Raw genomic sequence first — 20925 nt, 5'->3', positions numbered from 1 at the left:
GAAGTTGTATTGTAATAAAAAGCCTGTAGTCTACCCTAAAAGAAAAAGAAAATCTGAATGTTTGCATTATTTTTTAACCTGGTCTTCTACTATTGCTGCTATGACTACTTGTCGTCCAAGGAAAGGAAAATCATATTCACATAAATGATACAATTTATTCTGCATTCTTAACTTCCCAATCTTTGCTTCATCCCATTTGAAGGAAACGCATAGAAGATAAATGAGTAATTTAGCAAGAGGTATTTTTCACTTACTCCCTCAGGAGCCATCTGCTAACATTCCACAGAGCATCCAACAGAGTACAAGTACATTTCTCTGAGAAAGAGCTTTTTGAATGATCTGGAGCAGGGATAGTTTGGAAGAAAAAGCACTAATCGGCCTGCCACTGCACACTTTAAACACAAATGCCAGGCTTCTCTTTTGTTTAACAGACAACATTTATGAAGTGCTCACCAGTGGTGGGTTGTCCCCAGTTCATACCGGTTCGCAAGAACCAGTAATAAAACTGGTGGGAGGCTCCGCCCACCGACCCCGGCGCACGGTCCCGTTGCGAACTGGTAGTAAAGGTAAGTAGAACCCACCCCTCGTGCTCACATATATAGAATAGCAGGAAGCTCAAGCAAAAGTTAGAGCCCATGTTGTGTGACTAGCCCAGAAAAAGTTTGAACAGCAAAATTAATTCCTCACAACACTGATTTGAATGTTTAGAGCCAAAGCAAGCCAGTTACATTGGCAGCAAATACTTCAAAATTTTCTCCTTGGTTCCACAAACATTATCTCATAATCCTAGATGTGTCTCACTCAGACAGAAGTCTTTTGGGACCCATTCCCAGTATATGTACATTGGATTGCAGCTTTAATCCGTGTACTCACTAAATTTAATTAGCCTAAGCTTTAGTTAAATCACTACTATGGCAAATGTTCTATTTGCATGTTTGGAACTAGGAGAATATTTGTATATTTGTTCAGGCTGTTTGATGCTGGTATATTGGCATTCCCATAACACTGTACCCGGTAATAATCAATTTGAATGCTTTTTTAAAAATCTACCATTGAATTTATATTGAATTGAATAATTCATTCTTTGACAAGTAGATGACTAGGTAGGCAAGTATTGCATCAATTTATAAAAACTGGTACTTGAATTTACTCAAGAAAGAAAAACCAGGTCTACCAATACACTTGAACAAGCCCACAAATTGGATATACGAATATCTTTCTCCCTCTAGGAAACTTGATTTGTGTAAAATGCAAAAAAAAGCCACAACGATTGCAAGTGATAGAACTGGAAGTTTCAGTTTTATGCACCATTGTTCTTCTGACCATTTCTGGTCAGTTGAAGATGAAACTCTTCCAATACTTTGGGCACACTGGCTTTTCCAGAAACATATTTAGCCAAACAAATCAGAACTTGAGAAGAGACGTGTTCTTTGCTTTTAGTTAAAGTGATTTAAGTGAATCCAGAGAGACCCAAGTTCAAATCATACCAGAAAGCTATTCTAGCCCACCCATAAAGAGCCCAGCAAATTGCTTTGCTTTTTCTTTTAGGAAAGGTAGAACTATTTTACTTGGGCAGCAGGGAGAGGGAGTTCAACATTTTTATTTCTGCTTTTTTGAAGCTGCAATTTTCTGGACTGGAACTGTAATATCCTGATGCTTTTGGACTGTGCTTTTAAAAATTATGTAATTATTATTTATTGGGTAAATTCTTTCTGATCATTCCAGTAGTACGTTACACAGGGTAGCCAAAAATAAAATTAAAATAATTAAACAGAAAATATACTCTAAAATATACTACAGTAAAATATATTGGATGTCTTCCTTTTTATATTAACATTAATTCCCTTTCTGCAGGGGACACAATATTTATAAACAAATAAGTAACTATTATACAGCATCACCATTTGGCCTAGTTCCAAGGCTGCAATCGGACCTAGGATTAGGCAGCACACTCACATCCAAGGTTAGAAGTGCCATTCAGCCTCTTCGTGGAGCAGATCTGATGTCATGAAAAGAGAAGAAATTGCTTATTGGCAACGAGAATGATAATTGCATTGACGCTATCAAGGAAGGATGGGCTGTTGGTGGGATTTTAGTCTTGAAAGTTTTTCCCTTTGACCATTAGGGAGTGATGTGTAGCTCTACCCAAGGGAATAAACTAACTTGGGTCCTTGGGATAACTCCTTACTTACGTTTTGTGGGCATATGAAGTGACACATATATTTTGACAAAACTGGAATAGGGCAAGCCAAGCCAAAATCCCCAAATGTTTAGCGAATGTATAACTGGGCAATATTTTCCCAACTTTAATCTTCTCAGCTCCAAATATTTAAATAGCAATAGCACTTATATACCACTTTACAGTGCTTTACAGCCCTCTCTAAGCGGTTTTAGAGTCAGCACATTGCCCCCAACAATCTGGGTCCTCATTTTACCAACCTCAGAAGGATGGAAGGCTTAGTCAACTTTGAACCTGGTGAGACCCGAACTGCCAAACTACTGGCAGTCATGATCAGCAGAAGTAGCCTGCAGTACTGCATTCTAACCACTACACCACTGTGGTCCATAGGAGCATTTTACTAAGACTATTCTACCCAGAGCTAGAGACTCCTACAGCATAATTCACTCCATTTCTAAATAGAAGGATTGAATTAGAAGGCTAAAAAGCAAGGTTAAACGGGTTGTGACTTTAAGCCCCCTGTTTTGTATTGTGATCACTGAATCTACTGTAGGAAACAATGGCACATCCAAACTGCCATGCAACCAATGAAGAGATGTACACTGGAGAAGGGAAGGATCTATGCCCATAAAAAATGCAGAGCTCAGCAGAAGAGTAGAGAAAGCAAAGAAGATAGAAAGTTCCTTTGTAAAATTTTAAGCTTCCTCAGCCGGGTGCCTCCAGATGTTTTGGCTTCATCTTCTTACACTGGTTGGCATGTCCAACACATCTAAAGAAATCCTAGCTGGAGAAGGAGTTCCCTTCTCTCATTTAAAATAGAATCAAGAATGATAGCGAAGTTCAGCGTTTCTGAAGAATGTGATATTAGCAAGATATATGAGAGGGCAGATGGAATACTAGCCGGGACTCTGAATGAAAAGTATGCTTTCTAATTAAAGCTCAGCTATTCTTCGTCTTTCGTTTACCATATCAGCGGGAGCCCCCAGGACTATCTTGCTCTAGAAACACGAACTTAGGGTAAACATACTACTCTATGATGCAGAGTTAGTAAAAGGATGCAGGGCTTTAAGCCACTTCCCTTTCCCATCAAAGCAGTCATTTAGTGCAGGTTGAATTCTGGATACTGCAGGAATGCAAATGCAAGTTGTATGTAAACTATGAAAAGGTAAATAGATGACTTTGTATATCTTGGTAGTATGTTTACTAAAAAAAAATTAAAAAAAGTAGACAAAAATGTAAATGCTGAAGGAAAAGCTGTGAATAATATGTGATCTGTTGCAAAGCACAAATGCTTGTTGGGAAAAAAATGGAGGTGGTTATATATAAGGAGGATACTCCTTAGTCTGTAAGAGGGAAGTGAGAATTCAGAATGACAGGAGAAATTTAAAAGTAATCTGAAGACAATGAAAATGGAATATCAAAGAAATGCATGTCGTAAAGCAAGAAGATATAGGATCAAGAATGAAGGGGTAAGTGAACACCAGGAATCAGTGGCCAATGGTAAAGAAATATGTTGAGGTTGTTTGTCATATAAGGAAAATGAACAATGATCAATTGAAAAATATGAAGAAAAAGTGAATGGAGAGAAAGAGAGAGACCAAGAAAACTGTGGTTGTATGGAGTTGATAATATCCTCAGAAACAGTGAGGTGAGGAGACCAAAGACAAAAGGCAATATACAAAATGTTGCATAGATACAGAAACCAAAATGGTTTCTATGGATAGAAACATAAGAGATAGTACACAAGAGTTGTTGGTGTAAAATAGATTTAGCTGTTTGTTTTTCTGTTTCTTATCTATGGTTTTAATATTTGTCTTATTATTTCTTATTCCTTCGTTGCACTTTCCATATTTACCAGAAAAAGGAACAATACAATGACTATGTTTATAAAGTGAGCAAATGTCTTCTTTGATTTGAAGAAAATCTCCAAACCTAATAAGAGATAATATGGCAATTCTAGGCATAGGAGAGAATCTGTATTTTCGTTTATTGAAATCTGCTCTCTCGCCAATTGAAACTGGTTCTGGTTTAATAGAGAATAGATTTCTCTCTTGCTGTGACTGAAAAGGAGCCATGTCTAAGGAAAAACTGATTTCCCTATTCATAATAGCCTTGAAGTTTCTGCTGGGTTGTTATTCGATGTTGCTTTCACACCAACCTTAAGACAAGCTTAGGAAGACAAACGTTACTCTGTTCCAAAGAACAGTTGTCAGTTTAGGTCAGCAACTAAATATTAAAAGGACAGGAATTGTATGGCTGCATTTTGGACTCGACATTCAGAGAAGAATGTAGAAAGCTATGCAAAAACTGATCTGCTTGTCATTCTAGGAGGAGCTGGGAGCATTACAAGGGAATGCTATGTCACTGCAAGCATCATTAGCTTATTTGGTGTTTTTTAAGCAGCTGTGGATATGCTGACAACTGCATTCTAGAGCTGCCAACATCTCTTTTCTCTTTGATGCAAAACAATCCCATAAATCTTTGCTTTCCTGACAGGACCAATTGCAGAGATATAATGTGTAGATACTTGTTTACATTTGGTATAACCCAGAGTGGAGCGTAAGCGTATGTACTTTCTACATTGGTCTTTGCCCAAATTCACTGGAATGCTGTGGCTCAGAAATTCCAAGAAACTCAGAACATAACATACCATTGCCACTGTTTTTATATAGGGAAAACATTAATCCAGAAGCTAGTATGCTCCAGCAGTCAGTGTTGGACTTGTTTGGATTGGAGAAATTTGAGCTCTAGACTCTGCTTAACTATAGCCTATAGCCTTCCCCATCCTGGTTCACGTTTTCTCTCCAGGTTTAAAATTAAAAAAAAAGGTTTATGTATTTATAATCCCACCTTCATTATCTTAATAAATAATTCAAGGAAGCTAACATACCTCTTCCTATTTTCCCCACAACAAAAATCCCTGTCAGGTGAATTGCGTTGAGAGAGAGGGACTGGCCCTAAATTATTCCCCTATCTTTCATGCCTAAATTGGGACTAGAAGTCACAGTCTCCTGCTTTCTAACCTGGAAAGGGACAGCTTGCCCCGGCAAATCATCATTGCCAGTTCGCCACAGGACAACTCGCTGTGGCCAGCTTGCCGTGGGACAACTTGCCGTGGGATAATTCAATGATTATATTTAATTATTTTTTTAAAAAATAATTATTATTTTAATTTTTGTCCTGCACATTTCATTTTTGTCTTCATTTTGTCATCCTTTCTTTAATGACATGTTTCCGCCATTTCTTTGATATTATGTCACTTTTGTCCTACAGCAAGTTGTCCTGCAGAGAGTTGTCCATAGCAAATTGTCTTGTGGCGAGTTGGATGTGGTGAGTTGGCTGTTAAACAAAACAGCCAATGACGCTGACTCAAGATTATGGGCTCTGTGGCCCAGTCCCACAAACAACACTAGGTTAAAGAAAATAGCATTGATTAGTGTTCCTTCTGCCACTGATGCACATGTGCCATTCAGGCACCCAACCATCTGCACATTAGGCTGCCTTGAAAATGGGTCCTATTCGTGTACAGAGGTATACTTATAAGGAATTTCTTTGTAGAGGCAATTCTGGGTCTATCAGAATATACCTTTTTAATATTCCAGGAATCCACAGTCTGAATTTATTTGTATACTTAGCTGGTGACAGAGGGGAGAGCCAATGGAGGGGCCAATCAATGATTTCTGCATTCTTGGGGTAGATGAACTACGTTTGATGCTTAAAAGCAGTCAAAAGAAGCAAGAAGCAATGCAATGCAAGTACACAATTACGTATTCATTACTTCTTCTTATATTATATAGAGACACTGAGTAAAGTATTACGTTGAGAATAATTGTCCTCCACAATTAATCCTTGATGCTTTAGATTCTATTGGAAGTCCCTCCCTAGGTGTATCCATACATGTGCACATACCAGAGGCCAAGTTTATGAACACAATGCACTTCTCAGATTTTTTTTTTAGTATACAGGTAGTCCTCGACTTTCAACAGTTCATTTAGTGACCATTCAAAGTTCAACGGCACTGAAAAAGTGACTTATGACCGTTTTTCACCCTTACAGCATCCCCATGGTCATCTGATCAAGATTCAGACACTTGGCAATTGATTCATATTTATGACGGTTGCAGTGTCCCAGGGCCATGTGCTTACCTTTTGCGACCTTCTGACAAGCAAAATCAATGGAGAAGCCAGATTCGCTTAACAACCGTTACTAACTTAACAACTACAGTGATTCACTTAACAATTTTGGCAAGAAAGGTTGTAAAATGGGGCAAAATTCACTTAACAAATGTCTCTCTTAACAACATAAATTTTGGGCTCAATTGTGGTCATAAGTCAAGGACTACTTGCACAAACCTGCTCACTCTATCATTTCTTTTCCTTTTACAACGAGAAGCACTGTGCTCTTGCTTATCCTCACATTGTAAGGTTTGATAGCTCTGCCAAAAAACAAAAATCTCCAGATGATAATCTAGAATACAACATAGAAGAGGAACTCAGTTCCAATCCACAAAAATGAAACTAGAGTTTATACTACATGTATTTTGAGCAAGGCATACAATAATCCAGTGTTAGGTACTGATGCAACCCAAGGCAGGGCAGCAAATCTGGAGTGCTCTTGCGTGATCAATAACTCCATATGACAGAGCGATGGAGAAATTGCGACAGACTCAAATTCATTCACTGAACTTTGTGGTTAACCAGAGATTTCACACTCTCAGTCTGTATGATCCAACACTCTAGAGACAAACTTGGGCACTGTTCAACTTGGTGAGTATCATATGAACATTTTTAAAAGATGCATTTGAATCTGAATCATACAGTATGCCCTGCTGTTCATGCTGGGACAAGAATAAATGAGTGAGTGAATGAATGAATGAATGAATGAATGAATGAATGAATGAATGAATCAAATGTATACTATGTAGTATCTCCTAATAAAAGCCTTTGCTGTCTCTCCTTTTAGGGAAGTGTAAATATATAGCTGCAAGAAAGGCTTTCCAGCTTAGGAAAGACTCAGGTCTTTCAGAATTGTTAATTTTGGCTGGTCGCATGTTTTACAGCAGGGGTCCCAAAACCCCAGGCCATGGATCGATACCAGACCATGGCCTGTTAGGAACTGGGCCGCACAGCTGGAGGTGAACAGCAGGTGAGTGAAACTGTGCACATGAAGGATCTAGGTTGCACCCCCCTCCTCCCCCCCCCCCCCCCCCCCCCGCTCCTGGGTTTGTGGAAAAACTGTCTTCCACAAAACCTGTCTCTAGTGCCAAAAAGATTGGGGGCTGCTGTTTCACAAAAACAAACATTTAGTAGCATCAGACAATAATTTCCATGTGTTAATTCATTACTCCATGCATCCGATGAAGTGAATTTATGAAATGCCTTTTAACAAAATGTATTGCTGCAATTGAAAAAAAATGCTACTAGACCCCAATTTTCACTACCACAGACTAACATGGCCCTTCTACAATGTCTACATAAGGCTGTGTCTCTATATAACATGGTAACAACTGGACATGATACCATCTGCTTAATTTTTTCAAGGAGAAGAATTATTTTATATATCTCACGGCCACTGAAAACATTGCAAGGATGTTCTACAGGCCTCTTAGAAGAAGGTTTAAATATTAAAGGATGGGTTCCCACCCTTTTTCCTCCCTCTTCAAGCACTATTTCAGTCCCTTTACTGCCCACCATAGGTCATTTCCTAAGATTATTGCATCATTTTGCACTTTGTAATTTATAGCACATAACCTGTCACACTTGGCTGGATGGGCAGTAAGGTAGGAGTTCCGATTCTTAAAGCAAAAGAGCCATTAGGACACAGGGATTCAAGTTCAAAGCAGTTGTCAAGCTTGTTTTATAATTTTCAGGATTTCCTAGCTTTATCTATACTTCTGCTAGGAATGAGACATGGCTGGGAAGTAAGGGACTGAGATCCCTTTCCTTGCCTGAAGTTAATTGGCTTGAAAATATATCCATTTCTTTATTCTTCTCTGAAGATTTTGCTTTATGTGTACCAAAATTTATAAGCTTTAATTTGCAGCTCTGGCCAAACTACCTGAGGTGTGGTCATTCATGCTGGTCACACACACATGCAGTCCTGAATATGCCTATATGCTCATCTATCCAGCTGGCAATGGAGGAAGGCTCTGAGATTCATTGCAGTGAGGAAGAAAAGAAGGGAGAAGAGATGGAGGACAGCTGTATGAAATTACACTGCAGTTTAGGCAAATGTTTTTTAAAACCCGGCCTCAGCTTTACACAGCAGGTATTAAAGAAAGGGGCTGAACTCAGTTTCCCTGGTGCTATTCTTTCTTCCCCACTCCCTTCCTTTGGACTCTGAAGTTTGGAATGACCGAAAGTAACCCAGCAGCCATTTCTCTCTCTCGCTCTCTCTCCCTCCCCCCACCCTCTCTTTTTCAGCATTATCACAACAGCCAAAACAGAACAGAACGCGCAGCTGCCTCCTCCTGTTCCTGCTCTAGGTTACTTTCTCACCATTACCTTCCAAAAGGAGTCTGGTACACACTCTCACACACACACCTTTTCCAGTTCTGCTGGGGAAAAAATACTAAATGTTTCTGCCGCAGCCATTGGAAACATCATCACATCTCCAAAGGTAAAAATGATGTAAGCCACAAAGTTTCCACAGCAAAAAATGTTGCAAGGACGAAGGGAAATCTCCCTGCAATTCAGAACAAGAACACATTGAGTGCTCTCTAGCCAGGTGCAAAGAGACCTTCTCCAAACTGCTGCCCTCTGAATATGCGGATTACACCTCGTTCCAATCCTTGGCCAATGGCCATACTGGCCAGGATGAAGATACAAAACTGTATGTGGAAGGGCAAGACTGCAGAAGATCAACGGAGAGGGGGACAAAAATAAGTCTTTGCCTTGGCAACATTTGTGAAAAATAATAGGAGTTGGGTTTTCCCCTACATTCTTGAAAACTATCTCACTGACATGAGGAATAATAAATGGGTGGTTTTTGGATGGTATTGTATAGTATATACAGCTTTCTCTTTCATGCGCGTTTGCGCAAACACACACATGAAATGAACAGCTTCCAAATAGGAAACAATCCTATACTTTCTCCAGAAAATTTACCAAAAAAAAAAAAGACTCTTTGGAGAATAACTTTGGGTTATTGGCTATACCCAGTCCTCAAAACAGGATTTGAGGTATGCTCTATGGTAAAGAGATAGCTCTAACCATTAGAGTTCTATTATTAGCTCCCAAAAAAAGAAGGATTTTTTTCCTGGGCAAGTGAACAGTATTGATGGCAGATTGAAAACTTTCAAATCCCATAGCAGGTCGTATCAAAAAGACCTTCCATATAACTCTGCATTGCTACTATCATTACTACAAATCCATCCTTTTAAACATTACAATGTCACAACTGGTTAGTTGCTTCTTAAGACTTAACCCAGCAATTTCTGCGTTTTTATGGTTGGCATGGGCCAGTCTTCCCCAAAAGAAGACACCCAACAGATATCTTCACTTCCCATCATTTGCAGCCCCCAGCAGCCCTAGTGCTGGCAGGAATGATGGGAGATGTAGTCAAACACCTTCATACGGCTTCCATATTCAGCGCTACCAAAAGCACCAATTAATTTCTCTCTGCTCTGCTCATGCACGCTGCCTGCAGCCTGCGTTTCTGTAGCCCTCCAGGGGATATTGAAGAAAGGGGGTGTTGGGGGGTGTTAAAAAATATTTTTAAAAAGGACAGCAGCCCAGCTTTGACATCAAGCAGAACCTCTTCTGAGCTGCTTTTAAGTCCAAAAGGGAACCAAAAGGCCAGGGAGCATTTTGCACACAACAGCACAAAGTGTCAGATCTGAAACCTTGGCAGGTGGCACTGAAAACCGGCCTTCTCACGTCCTGGGTTAACAGAAGAAATGGAAAAGTACCTGCCTGTTTATTTGCTGCCGAAGGGGAGGCGACAGTCACCGCACCGAGCTCCGGCACAGCGACTCCCAGAGTTTTACTCCCGCCTTGACGAAAACGAGTTTTCTCTAGTAAAAAGCTCTGCCTGAAACATATGGTGGGAAATCGTCTTTTTTTTTGCTCATTCTTCGGAACTTGGGCGCTCCGATCGATCGGAGAGTCATCGGCGCGTTCAGAGGGCGGATCGTGTCCTTCAAAGGGGGCTCCTCCGTCATCTCTCCCACCTACCCCCCTCCCCGTTCCCCTCCTTTATGACAAACAACTTCGCGCGCAGAGAACGCCGTCTTGGCCTCCATGTCCTGGAGCAAAGGCGGATTTTCGCCCGTCCTTCTTCCGTCCACTTATTTAGCATCCCGAAAACCAGAGTCTCCGTCCTCCCCCTCACTCCCCACCAGAGGCCGGCTAACCGATCGGCCCCGCTCCTCTCCAATGACCCGGGAGATCGGCGAGTAGCCCGTTTCCTTCCCGCGTAACGCGGCTTGCACACAGTGTGCTCACACACACACGCACGCGGGTCGGATTCCTTCACTACAGCCTCCCGCTTCTTTCTTTCTTTCTTTCTCGCCTTTTTCTTCTTCTTCTTCTTCCCCCTTGCGGGGTTCCTCTTCTCCCTCGCCACCCGTCGACCCCGTCCTCTCTCTCTCTCTCTCTTCAGCCGCGCCCTCCCATTGCGTGAAGAGGCGGGATCGTGTCCTTTCCTCCTTACCTGAACTTTCTGTGTTTCTCGACCCCCGGAATGCGGGCGAGTCTGGAAAAGGGGGGGGGGGTGAGGCAAAGAAACACCCCGCCAAACTTTAAATTACCCCCAAAGCAACGGAGAAAAAAGATCCCGACCGGCAGCCACTCCTCCTGGCATTTAAGGGGAGAGGGGGGGAGATGAGAAAAAAAAATGCAGCTATTTTTCTTTTTTTAAAAAAACCCAACGCTTCCCCCAAGAAGATTGACAGGATGGCAAACGTCGTTCCTGGCAGTCGCCAACAGGCGAAGGGAGTCCCGACGTGCGGCCAGCAGTCCAGAGGGTGATGTGTCCTTTAGCTCTCCTCGCGTAGTACTATATCCCCATCACATGACTGCCGGGGAGGTTATCACAGTAAAAGCAGGGGAAGGCTTGAAGGAGGCTCGACCCAAACTGGCGGTCTGATTGGCTAAGGAAAAGTCGAGGGGCGGCGCCAGAGATTTTGTCGTCAATGGAAGCCTCTGGCACGCTGGCGCTCTCTTTGCCAGCCCGCTCGGCCAGCGGTGGCTTCTTTCCGTGCTGTTTCTCAGCCACGAACGAAAAGATTCCTGCCTCCTCGCGAAGTGGAAATCTCCCAGCCTTCTAGACAGGATTCCCTTTTTTTTTTTTTTCCCCTTGATGGAAATCACGTGGGCAGCTCTGACAATGGTCGGTCCTTGCCTGGGGTTTTCAAGGATGCCCTTCCTAGAAGAGCACAAATGGTTGTGAGACCCTGGTCATGAAGTTGGGCCAGTGGTGAAATCCAAATCTGTTTACTACCGGTTCTGTGGGCGTGGCTTGGCTTGGTGGGTGTGGCTTGGTGGGCGTCGCAGGGGAAGGATATTGCAAAATCCCCATTCCCACCCCACTCTGGGGCCAGCCAGAGGTGGCATTTGTCAGTTCTCTGAACTACTCAAAATTTCTGCTATCAGTTCTCCAGAACCTGTCAGAACCTGCTGGATTTCACCCCTGAATTGGGCTCTAGGAATTAGTTCAATTTCAAATGTTCAGATCTTTATTGTCAGCGCACAACATATGTACAATGAGATTGGTTGAGCAAAAAGTTGGGATTGTTGCTGTTGTGCCATCCTTTCTTGCTGCATAGCAACCTCCCTATTGGACTCCTTGACTCCGTTTCTGGGCTAGCTGTAGAGTTCCCTAGAACTCTATGGTTCTGCGGAACTTTACTCTGCCTTCCCTAGAACTAGGGCAGTGGTTCTCAACCTGTGGGTCAGGACCCCTTTGGGGGTCGAATGACCCTTTCACAGGGGTCGCCTAAGACCATCGGAAAACACATATTTTCAATGGTCTTAGGAATAATTTTATGGTTGGGGGTCACCACAACATGAGGAACTGTATTAAAGGGTCGCAGCATTAGGAAGGTTGAGAACCACTGAACTAGGGTGAAGTGGTTTGGGAGTTCATGGCTTCCATGACAGCTGAGAATCCACACCAGAGCCCATCTCAGGACACTGGTCACTTTCTGATTTTGATGTTCCTTGTCAAGAGCAGTGGCAACATGATTGAAAATCGGGGGAGGCTTTCCAACCGTTGTAATGGTTGAATCATGCTTCATTTCTATAGGATTCTTTAGAGCCACTATCCACCACAGGGAGGCTGGATTCATTAGAGTGGTTTTCCCCTGGCAACTACTGGACTTGATGAGGTCTATGGGGAACTGGGAGTTGTCCCATTGGTCTGTTGCGCAGAACTTTGAAACCTTGGTTGCCTCTTGGAATAAGGGGATAGGTGAGGCCTTGGATAGAATTGTGCTTATGCAATCTCCCACCTCTGGTGAAGCCTGACACTCCCTATGGGGTATGGAGGCACTGGGCGAGATAAAACAGAAGAAGAGGCATCTAAGCATTGCTGGCATTCCACAAAGGGCAAATTTGACCAAACACAAATTAGAGCCACTATTAAGGCCTACTTCTGACCTCATTGCATCCTCTTACAGAGATGTGCAGAGGAATTTGCACGCCTTCTGTTGGATAAAGTCACTCAGATTTGTTCCAGAACGGACACTGCACTTGTCAAAGGCCCAGAGGAGATGAGTGGGTTAAGACAGGTGTGTCTTGCCCAGTTATTTGGGAATTATTTGAACCTGTTGAACCTGAAAAAGTGGACAAAATCCTCAGAACTATGGGCTCAGCCACCTACTCTTTAGATTCCTCCTAGCTTATTAAAGTGTGTGTTTGTGTTTTGTGTGAGTGGATTCTGGCAATTCTTTGGGTGGTGGGGTTGTTTCTTTACCTCCTAAGGAGGCCTTGGTTTGCCCCTTCCTCAAGAAGACCTCATTAGATCCTTCCATACTGAGCAATCTCACCTCCCTCTTTCTAGTGGAAGATGGTAGAGAACAATAGCTTCAGAGGGACCTGGCTGAAGTGGATTATTTGGTTCCTTTTCAGTCAGGATTCAGACCCAGATGTGAGATGGAAATGGCATTTGTCATGCTTTTGGATTCCCACGAATGAGATAGGACTGTGCATCCATATTTGCCTTACTTGACCTCATTTGTAGCTTTTTACACTAATAACCATGGTAACCATCTAGATCAGTATAGAGGACTGGGGGTGGGTGGTACAATGTTGTGCTGGCTAGGCTCTTCAGGGCAGATTCCAGTTGGTGATGATTGGTAGGAGAGTCCCGTCCTCAGTCTTTATTATGTGGGGTGCCTCAGGGTTCACAACAGACATTTTGGGCTCAATTGTAGTCATAGGTCGAGGACTACAAACTTTAAGTTTGAGAAGATGTATTTCTTCATAAATTTCTGACTGCTCCTCCTCTCCACCGACCCATACATAGCATGCTATGGTAAACAATGTGACTGAGATATCACAGAGTTAGGCAACCTAGTGCTTCAGCAGCTTTGGACTACAACTGCCATAATCTTTTATCATTGGCCATGCAGATTACAGTTGATAGAAATTGTCATATAAGATGCTAAGAGCAGTGTTTCCTAAATGCCACATTCCCCTAGAATTGGAAATAATTATTCCATTTTATTCTGCTTCTCTTTGGTTAACAGCCCCCCCCCCCAATACTGTATCCAGTTCAAGGGTCCATATTTTTAAAAGATTCAAAGAAAGAGAAACACAGAATGTTGTCCAGAAGACTATTTCGTCATGCAACACTGAAACAATACCCAAAATCTTTTTTTCATTGCCTTTGCCCTCATGGTGTTGCCTTCATCTGAAGCTCACCACATACCTGAGGCAAATTTAAGATACGTTCGGCTGTTCTGGTTTTAAAATAGCATTTTCCTTTCTATCCCACTTTCCCAGCTATTCTGTTGGTGAGGCAGCCTGGTGACTCTAACATGTAGGTCAGCCTAGCTCCTATTTAGGTTAGTGCAGGCAGCCCCCTCCCCGCTTGGTTAATTGGGCAAAACCCCCATATGACATATGTCTGAAATAAACTTGCCAGTCTATCTATCCTTTAAAGCCCACATTCTCCTCAGCTCTAACTCCATCCCACATTTTAAAAAGGGTGCTTCATCACTGGAGGCTTTTAAGAAGAGACTGGACAGCCACTTCTCTGGATCTCCTGCTTGAGCAAGGGGTTGGACTACAAGACCTCCAAGGTTCCTTCCAACTCTTTATTTTGAGTAATAGGACTGCTGACAATGGTGATATTTGGCAGGAAGAGAGCAAAACCTGGATAGCTCTGCAGACTAAGCACTGTAATTTAACACCAGCTGTCTGCAATTAAAGTAAGTTTGAATCTTGCCAGGCTCAAGGTTGACTCAGCCTTCCATCCTTTCTAAGGTAGGTAAATTGAGGACCCAGTTTGTGGGGGCAATAAACTGACTTTGTATAAAATATACAAAAGTATGAAGGCTATTGCTGAGCACACTGTAAGCCGCCCTGAGTCTCCGGAGAAGGGCGACATATAAATCAAATTTAAAAAAAAAAAAAACCTTGAAATTCATCAATCTCATGCAGGAAAGGGATTGGCAATAGGGAGAACAAATTTTCTATCCATATGATTTTCTGGTGCTCAGAAAATGGGTGATAGCTCTGAAGAACAGTTCTGTGAAGGAGTTGACATGTGGAATCTGAGAAGATTGAGGGAGCAAATGGTAGTACTTCTCAAATATCTGAAAAGTTGTCACACGAGAGGTCAAGACTTACTTTCTTGTCTTCAGAATGCACGACACGGAGTAAAGGATTTAGATACACAAAATTCCAACTGAATGATAGAAAAAACTATTGAGAGTGCAACCCAGAGAGGTGGTAACTTCTCTGTAGGTGTTCAGCAGAGGTTAGGCTGCCATCTGTTGGGGATGCTTTAATCTCAAAAGCCATCATACATCTACACATAGCTTAAAACTAGACAAGTGTTCAAACTGTCAAAACTTAAAAGAGTCTGGGAATTGGATTGGGAAATGTGGAGACTGTTCCATCAGTCTCTTCCTGAATCCTAGGGTTGTAAGCTACAAACACAACACTCAGGCTGTCCTCAATAAATGGATATTTGCAGGGTTGGGATGATATGGAAGCCCAGGCATTGCCTTTGAATGTTACCTAAACTTGCCTAATTGTGATAAGATCAAATATAGTTTATTTGCAATATTTGGGGGGGAGGGGAAGGAAAGCAACTTTGTTTTATTATCCTCACTACAGATTTTATCATGATTTTATGAACCCAGTCAGATGTTCATAAATATGAAAACATAGGTGTGTATACTGAAGTAATGTGCATTATGTGGATAAATTTCAACCATAGACAACTGTGCCATTCCAGATTTTCCTATTTTTTTTTATAAAGCTACTTTTATTATTAGAATAATGAAATGCAAAGGAAAAGCAAAGTCCACATTGAATAATAACAGCTGACTAGTACAAAAACAAACTACTGTACTACTGAGCATGAAGAAAACATACATAAAAACATTGTGGAAATATTGTTAGCAATATTAAAAGAGCCTCGGTAGTTCAGTGGTCTAAAGCACCCTGTTATTAAGACCAGCTGCCTGCAATTACTGCAGGTTCGAATCTCGCCAGGCTCAAGGTTGACTCAGCCTTCCATCCTTTCTAAGGTAGGTAAATTGAGGACCCAGTTGTGGGGGCAATAAACTGACTTGTATAAATATACAAAAGGATGAAGGCTATTGCTTAGCGCATTGTAAGCCGCCCTGAGTCTCCGGAGAAGGGCGGCATATAAATCAAATTTATAAGTGTACATAGAAGAAAAGATACATTCATCAAGAATCATAAGGTACAACACTTAATGATAGTCATAGGGTACAAATAAGCAATCAGGAAACAATATCAATATAAATCGTAAGGATACAAGCAACAAAATTACAGTCATAAGTGGAAGGAGATGGGTGGTGGGAATGATGAGAAGATTAATAGTAGTGCAGACATAGTAAATAGTTTGACAGTGTTGAGGGAATTATTTGTTTAGCAGAGTGATGGCATTTGGGAAAAAAACTGTTCTTGTGTCTAGTTGTTCTGGTGTATGAGGTGCAATGACAATAAAGTAAACTAAACTAAAAAAAAGTATAATTACAGTTATATCCTTCTCTTATGCTTATAAAAAAGTGCACTTTTTCTAATCATTGCCACCACGCATCATAAGTGCATGTTTTCCCATTTCATGCAAAATGTCTGCAAGGGATTCCCAGTCAGCCATAAATGTATATATTGTCTTTTCTCTAATGAAATCAGTTAATTTAGCCATCTATGCAAATTCCATCATTTTCAACACCATTCCTCCATTGTGGGTAGCATCCAATCTTTCCACTTTTGAGCACATAATGTGCAGTTGTCATATACAAAAACAAAGCTCCACAACTTTATTTCAAGTTGTCTGTCTACTAGCAACTGGTTTCACTTGTACTTTAATCTTTAAAATCTTCTGAATTAATGCATTTGTATCAAATTTTTTAAAAAATCTTTTTTTACAGGTCCATTAAGCGCACCTCTTACTTTGCAATCTCGCAAAATTTTAAATCATACTCTCTCATTTTTTCCCCCTACTCCATATGAACCACTTTGCTGTTCTTTATCAGTCCTACAAGATTTTGTCTGAGATTACAATCAGTGCCATTTCAAATAGAACATTCAACCTGGGCAGGGTTTTAATTTTTACTACCATGATTAAGTGCTACTAGCCATGAATACTTTTAAGTTTTTTCACCTGTTTTTTTTTTTTTTTTTAATCTTCACATGTCCCTTTCTAAAGCCCTAGCTGGGCTCAGTCTCCCAGAATGTGATTACTTCTCTGTGTGCTACCTTGATCGACAGCAAAGAAACTCCTCTTTCTTCTGGGTAAACCACCAATCAGAAGCATGTTTAATATTAAGGATTACTTACCAGTGGCTATTCTGCATGTCCAATATGTACTGATATGCAAGCGTTTAGGCCCGTGATGGCAAACTTATGGCACGTGTACCGGAAGCGGCACGCAGAGCCATCTCTCCGGGCATTCTAGCTGTTGCCTGTTGCTCTTCTGGGTTCCAGTGCACACATGCGTGCTGGTCAGCTGGTTTTTGTGTGTGCGGGAGCACTAGAAATTGGAAGAGTAACTCCCTGGTATGCATGCCTGCGCCAGGAAGCTGAGCTTCTGGCTTCTGGTATGCACATGCACGCCAGAAACCAGAAAACCAGGTGATGGGCACACATGCGCACACCGAAAACTAGAAGCTCAGCACGCACCGGGAACTGCTCTTCTGGTTTCAGTGCTCCCTGCATGCACACGCGCTCCCGTTTCGGCACTTGGTGACGAACAGATTCGCCAACACTGGTTTAGGCAATTAACCCTGCAGAGGTGGTAGAGTCTCCCTCTGTAAAGCAGGGGTGTCAAACTCATGTCATCACAGCGGCATCATGTGACGTATCGGGACTTTTTTCCCTTTCACTAAACCAGGAGTGGGTGTAGCCAGTGTGTGACACGTCCGGCCCAGGAGTTTGGCAGCCCTGCTGTAAAGGGAAGCATGTTGGCTCACCCTATGGTGCCCTTCCTTAAAATATACTGAGGAATCTTCTGCCTTCTTGAGACTTCCTCAAGAAGGATTAGCCAATCCAGATAAACTATAGTAACTTGCATACACTGAAAACCCTACGCAGGAAATTAGGTCCAATGATTCGCTTGTGAATCTCTCATGTCATAAAAAGGGTAAAAAGTTAAAGTCACAAGTTGTAGTTGTTGTGATTGATGTTGCTATCATGGTAATATTTTGGTGCTCTCCAATTTAGTATTAATTTGATTCTGACTTTGGTTTGCTGATTAAGAAAGTGCATTCCTAAAAGATTTTATTATTATATATATTTTAGAACTGGCAACTTCAAAGGCAATTGATTCATTGATCTATTTATTCATTTATTTTCTAAGTTATCCAATAATTGAAATCCCTGGACAGATGAAAACATGTCTTCAAATATTAAAATGCTCTAAAAATAACATAAAAAGCAGATAATGCCAAATATATAAATCCATGTTTGATTGTATGCTGTATGCTCCACAGTGAGTGCATCAGAAGGAAAACATCAAGGCAAGATAGATGTACTGGCTATAAATTGTTACTGTCATGTAACAAATTTTGCTCCAAAAAAAACATTAGGGCTTATTTTCTGGTTAGGTCTTATTTTCAGGGAAACATGGTAATAATTACCGCACAGAAGAAAATATTCCAGCATCTCAAGCCTGAATGGTATTTCAAAGATAGCAAGTGAATATAATTGTTCCTCTCTGTTAATAGAGCAGGCAAAATCTCATTGTTCTAATTAAAGGTCATTTATTTATTTAATGAATTTATAGGTTACTCATCTATCCAATGAAAGTCTGGGTAGCAAAGCAAACAGAATAAAAACAAAAGCATTCCACAAAATCCAACAAAAGAAAAACAAACACTATCTTTTTTTTTTAATTTGATTTATATTCCGCCCTTCTCCGAAGACTCAGGGCAGCTTACAATGTGTTAAGCAATAGCCTTCATACTTTTGTATATTTTATACAAAGTCAGCTTCTCTGGGGTCCTCATTTTACCTACCTTAGAAAGGATGGAAGGCTGAGTCAACCTTGAGCCTGGTGAGATTTGAACTTGCAGTAATTGCAGGCAGCTGATGTTAATAACAATGCTTTAGTCTGCTGCGCTACCAGAGCTCCTTCTAATATCTAATATGCTAGAGCTCCCACGCCACTTAGTTTTAAAGCATCATAAACAAATAGATGACAAGCACAAGGAGGGAACTAACTTCTCTAGAAATATTCCCAATTGAGCAATTCAGTTAATGTTCCTGGTTTCTCTTTTGGGGAGGGGGGGCAGGAGAGGTGATTGCATTCCCCGGTTGCTTTTGAATGTCAGGATTTTTGGGGTAATGTTGTTGGTGTCAATGTCTTGCTTTGAGGCAGGGGGTGCATTATCAATGTTATTTTGTGGATATGTCTTGTTCCAAGAGGCTAGGTGAAAAAGGGACTGGGAAGTCAGAACTCCCATGAGTTTCAATGACTCTTGTAATGATCCCATGACAGTCAGGTCCATATGTTGGCAAGGGTGACTCGAGGTCAATATTGGCTCACGTGAGATGCTTTAAATAAGAAAAATCAGCCTTGCAAAAGTGTTCAAACTCTACTTTTGCTCAAATTGAAAATCAGCAATACAAAGATCTTACCTCTTCAATGCTACACAGTACCCCACCCTCAGCGTTATTCATATGGGCTCTGATGAGGTAAAAGCTAGCAGCAAAATCTTTTTCAGCTAAAAGCATATATGCTTTTTATATTATTTTCCTTTTATTTAGCAAGAATGCACAGTGCTTCAAAGCCATAAGCTTGGGCTATTAATGAAAGTGTTTGGATCCCATTTCTACACAGGCCACTGGGCTGTTTTGTTAATTTGCAGTCCTTGAACATTACCAGATAAGGACTCCAAGTCCTCTTAATGCTACAGGAGTATTGACACAAAGAACATGTTTTTCCTCTACTGCTATATTGCAATACAAGATAGAAACAGTGACAGAAACCAAGAGTTCATCATTAATTGCTGAGAATATTTTTCAAGGGCATTCAGCCAACATGGCTGTGATGTTTTCAATTTTCATCAGTTTTGAAATTACAGATTACTGGCTCATGGTAAAATGGACTGAGTAGAAGTCTAAAATTCTATGTTAAAGATAACAGATATATTGTTGTTGTTGTTAGTTGCGAAGTCATGTCTGACCCATCATGACCCCATGGACAATGTTCCTCCAGGCCTTCCTATCCTCTACCATCCTCTGGAGTCCATTTAAACTCACACTGACTGCTTCAGTGACTCCATCCAGCCACCTCATTCTCTGTCGTCCCCTTCTTCTTCTTCAATCATTCCCAGCGTTAGGCTCTTCTCCAGTGAGTTCTTCCTTCTCATTAGGTGGCCAAAGTATTTGAGTTTCATCTTCAGGATCTGGCCTTCTAAAGAGCTGTCAGGGTTGATCTCCTCTAGGACTGACCGGTTTGACTGCCTTGCAGTCCAAGGGACTCGCAGGAGTCGTCTCCAGCACCATAGTTCAAAGGCCTCAATTCTTTGGCGCTCAGCCATCCTTATGGTAACAGATATATTATCATTTCCTAAAAGTGTCTGAAAAGATGGGGTTTTCGTGCTTTTCTAAAGGAGGACAAAAACGGAGCCAGTCAACCTTTCAGGAGGGATGGGTATTCCAGAAGATGGGAGCAGTGAAAGGGAAGGCCCAGCTCTGGAATTCTGTTTAATTGGTGAGTTCTGGATCATGCCTACCCTCACTGATCTTATACGATGGCAGAAATAATTAGATAAAGGTGGCCCCACAAATAACAAACTTATGATACCATACTACATGATTTTTTATTTATTTGTCAAGCATATATAACATTACAGATATAAGTATAAACATGATTATTAATACATGAAATGGATATGAATAAAAAGGGACATTAAGACAGGGATGGTAAGCACGTTGGTGCTCTTATGCACGCCCCTTACAGACCTCTTAGGAATGGGGTGAGGTCAACAGTAGACAGTTTTAGGTTAAAGTTTTGGGGGTTTGGGGAAGAAACCACAGAGTCAGGTAGTGCATTCCAGGCATTGACCACTCTGTTGCAGAAGTCGTATTTTCTGCAAT

At 41.3% G+C, this 20925-nt stretch overlaps 1 protein-coding gene across 4 annotated transcripts in view; it reads right to left on the bottom strand.

The window, feature by feature from the left end:
* KLF15 (KLF transcription factor 15) overlaps positions 1-11148 on the bottom strand; it is a 31118-nt gene extending 19970 nt beyond the window's left edge. For 2 of the 4 annotated variants that reach the window (XR_011599984.1, XM_070936892.1), the window contains exon 1: positions 10093-11148. The gene's annotated coding sequence lies outside the window, so the exon portion shown is untranslated. The remainder of the gene's footprint in view (positions 1-10092) is intronic. The other 2 variants (XM_070936894.1, XM_070936895.1) reach the window with 2 other exon arrangements.
* Between the last annotated feature and the right edge of the window lie 9777 nt (positions 11149-20925).

Source organism: Pituophis catenifer, unplaced genomic scaffold (assembly GCF_029215685.1).
Source record: "Pituophis catenifer annectens isolate HBS135680 unplaced genomic scaffold, rPitCat1.0.hap2 SCAF_2, whole genome shotgun sequence".
NCBI classification, from domain to species: domain Eukaryota; kingdom Metazoa; phylum Chordata; class Lepidosauria; order Squamata; family Colubridae; genus Pituophis; species Pituophis catenifer.
The sequence above is the reverse complement of the archived record's forward strand: the minus strand, read 5'-3'. Positions and strand labels throughout refer to the sequence as shown.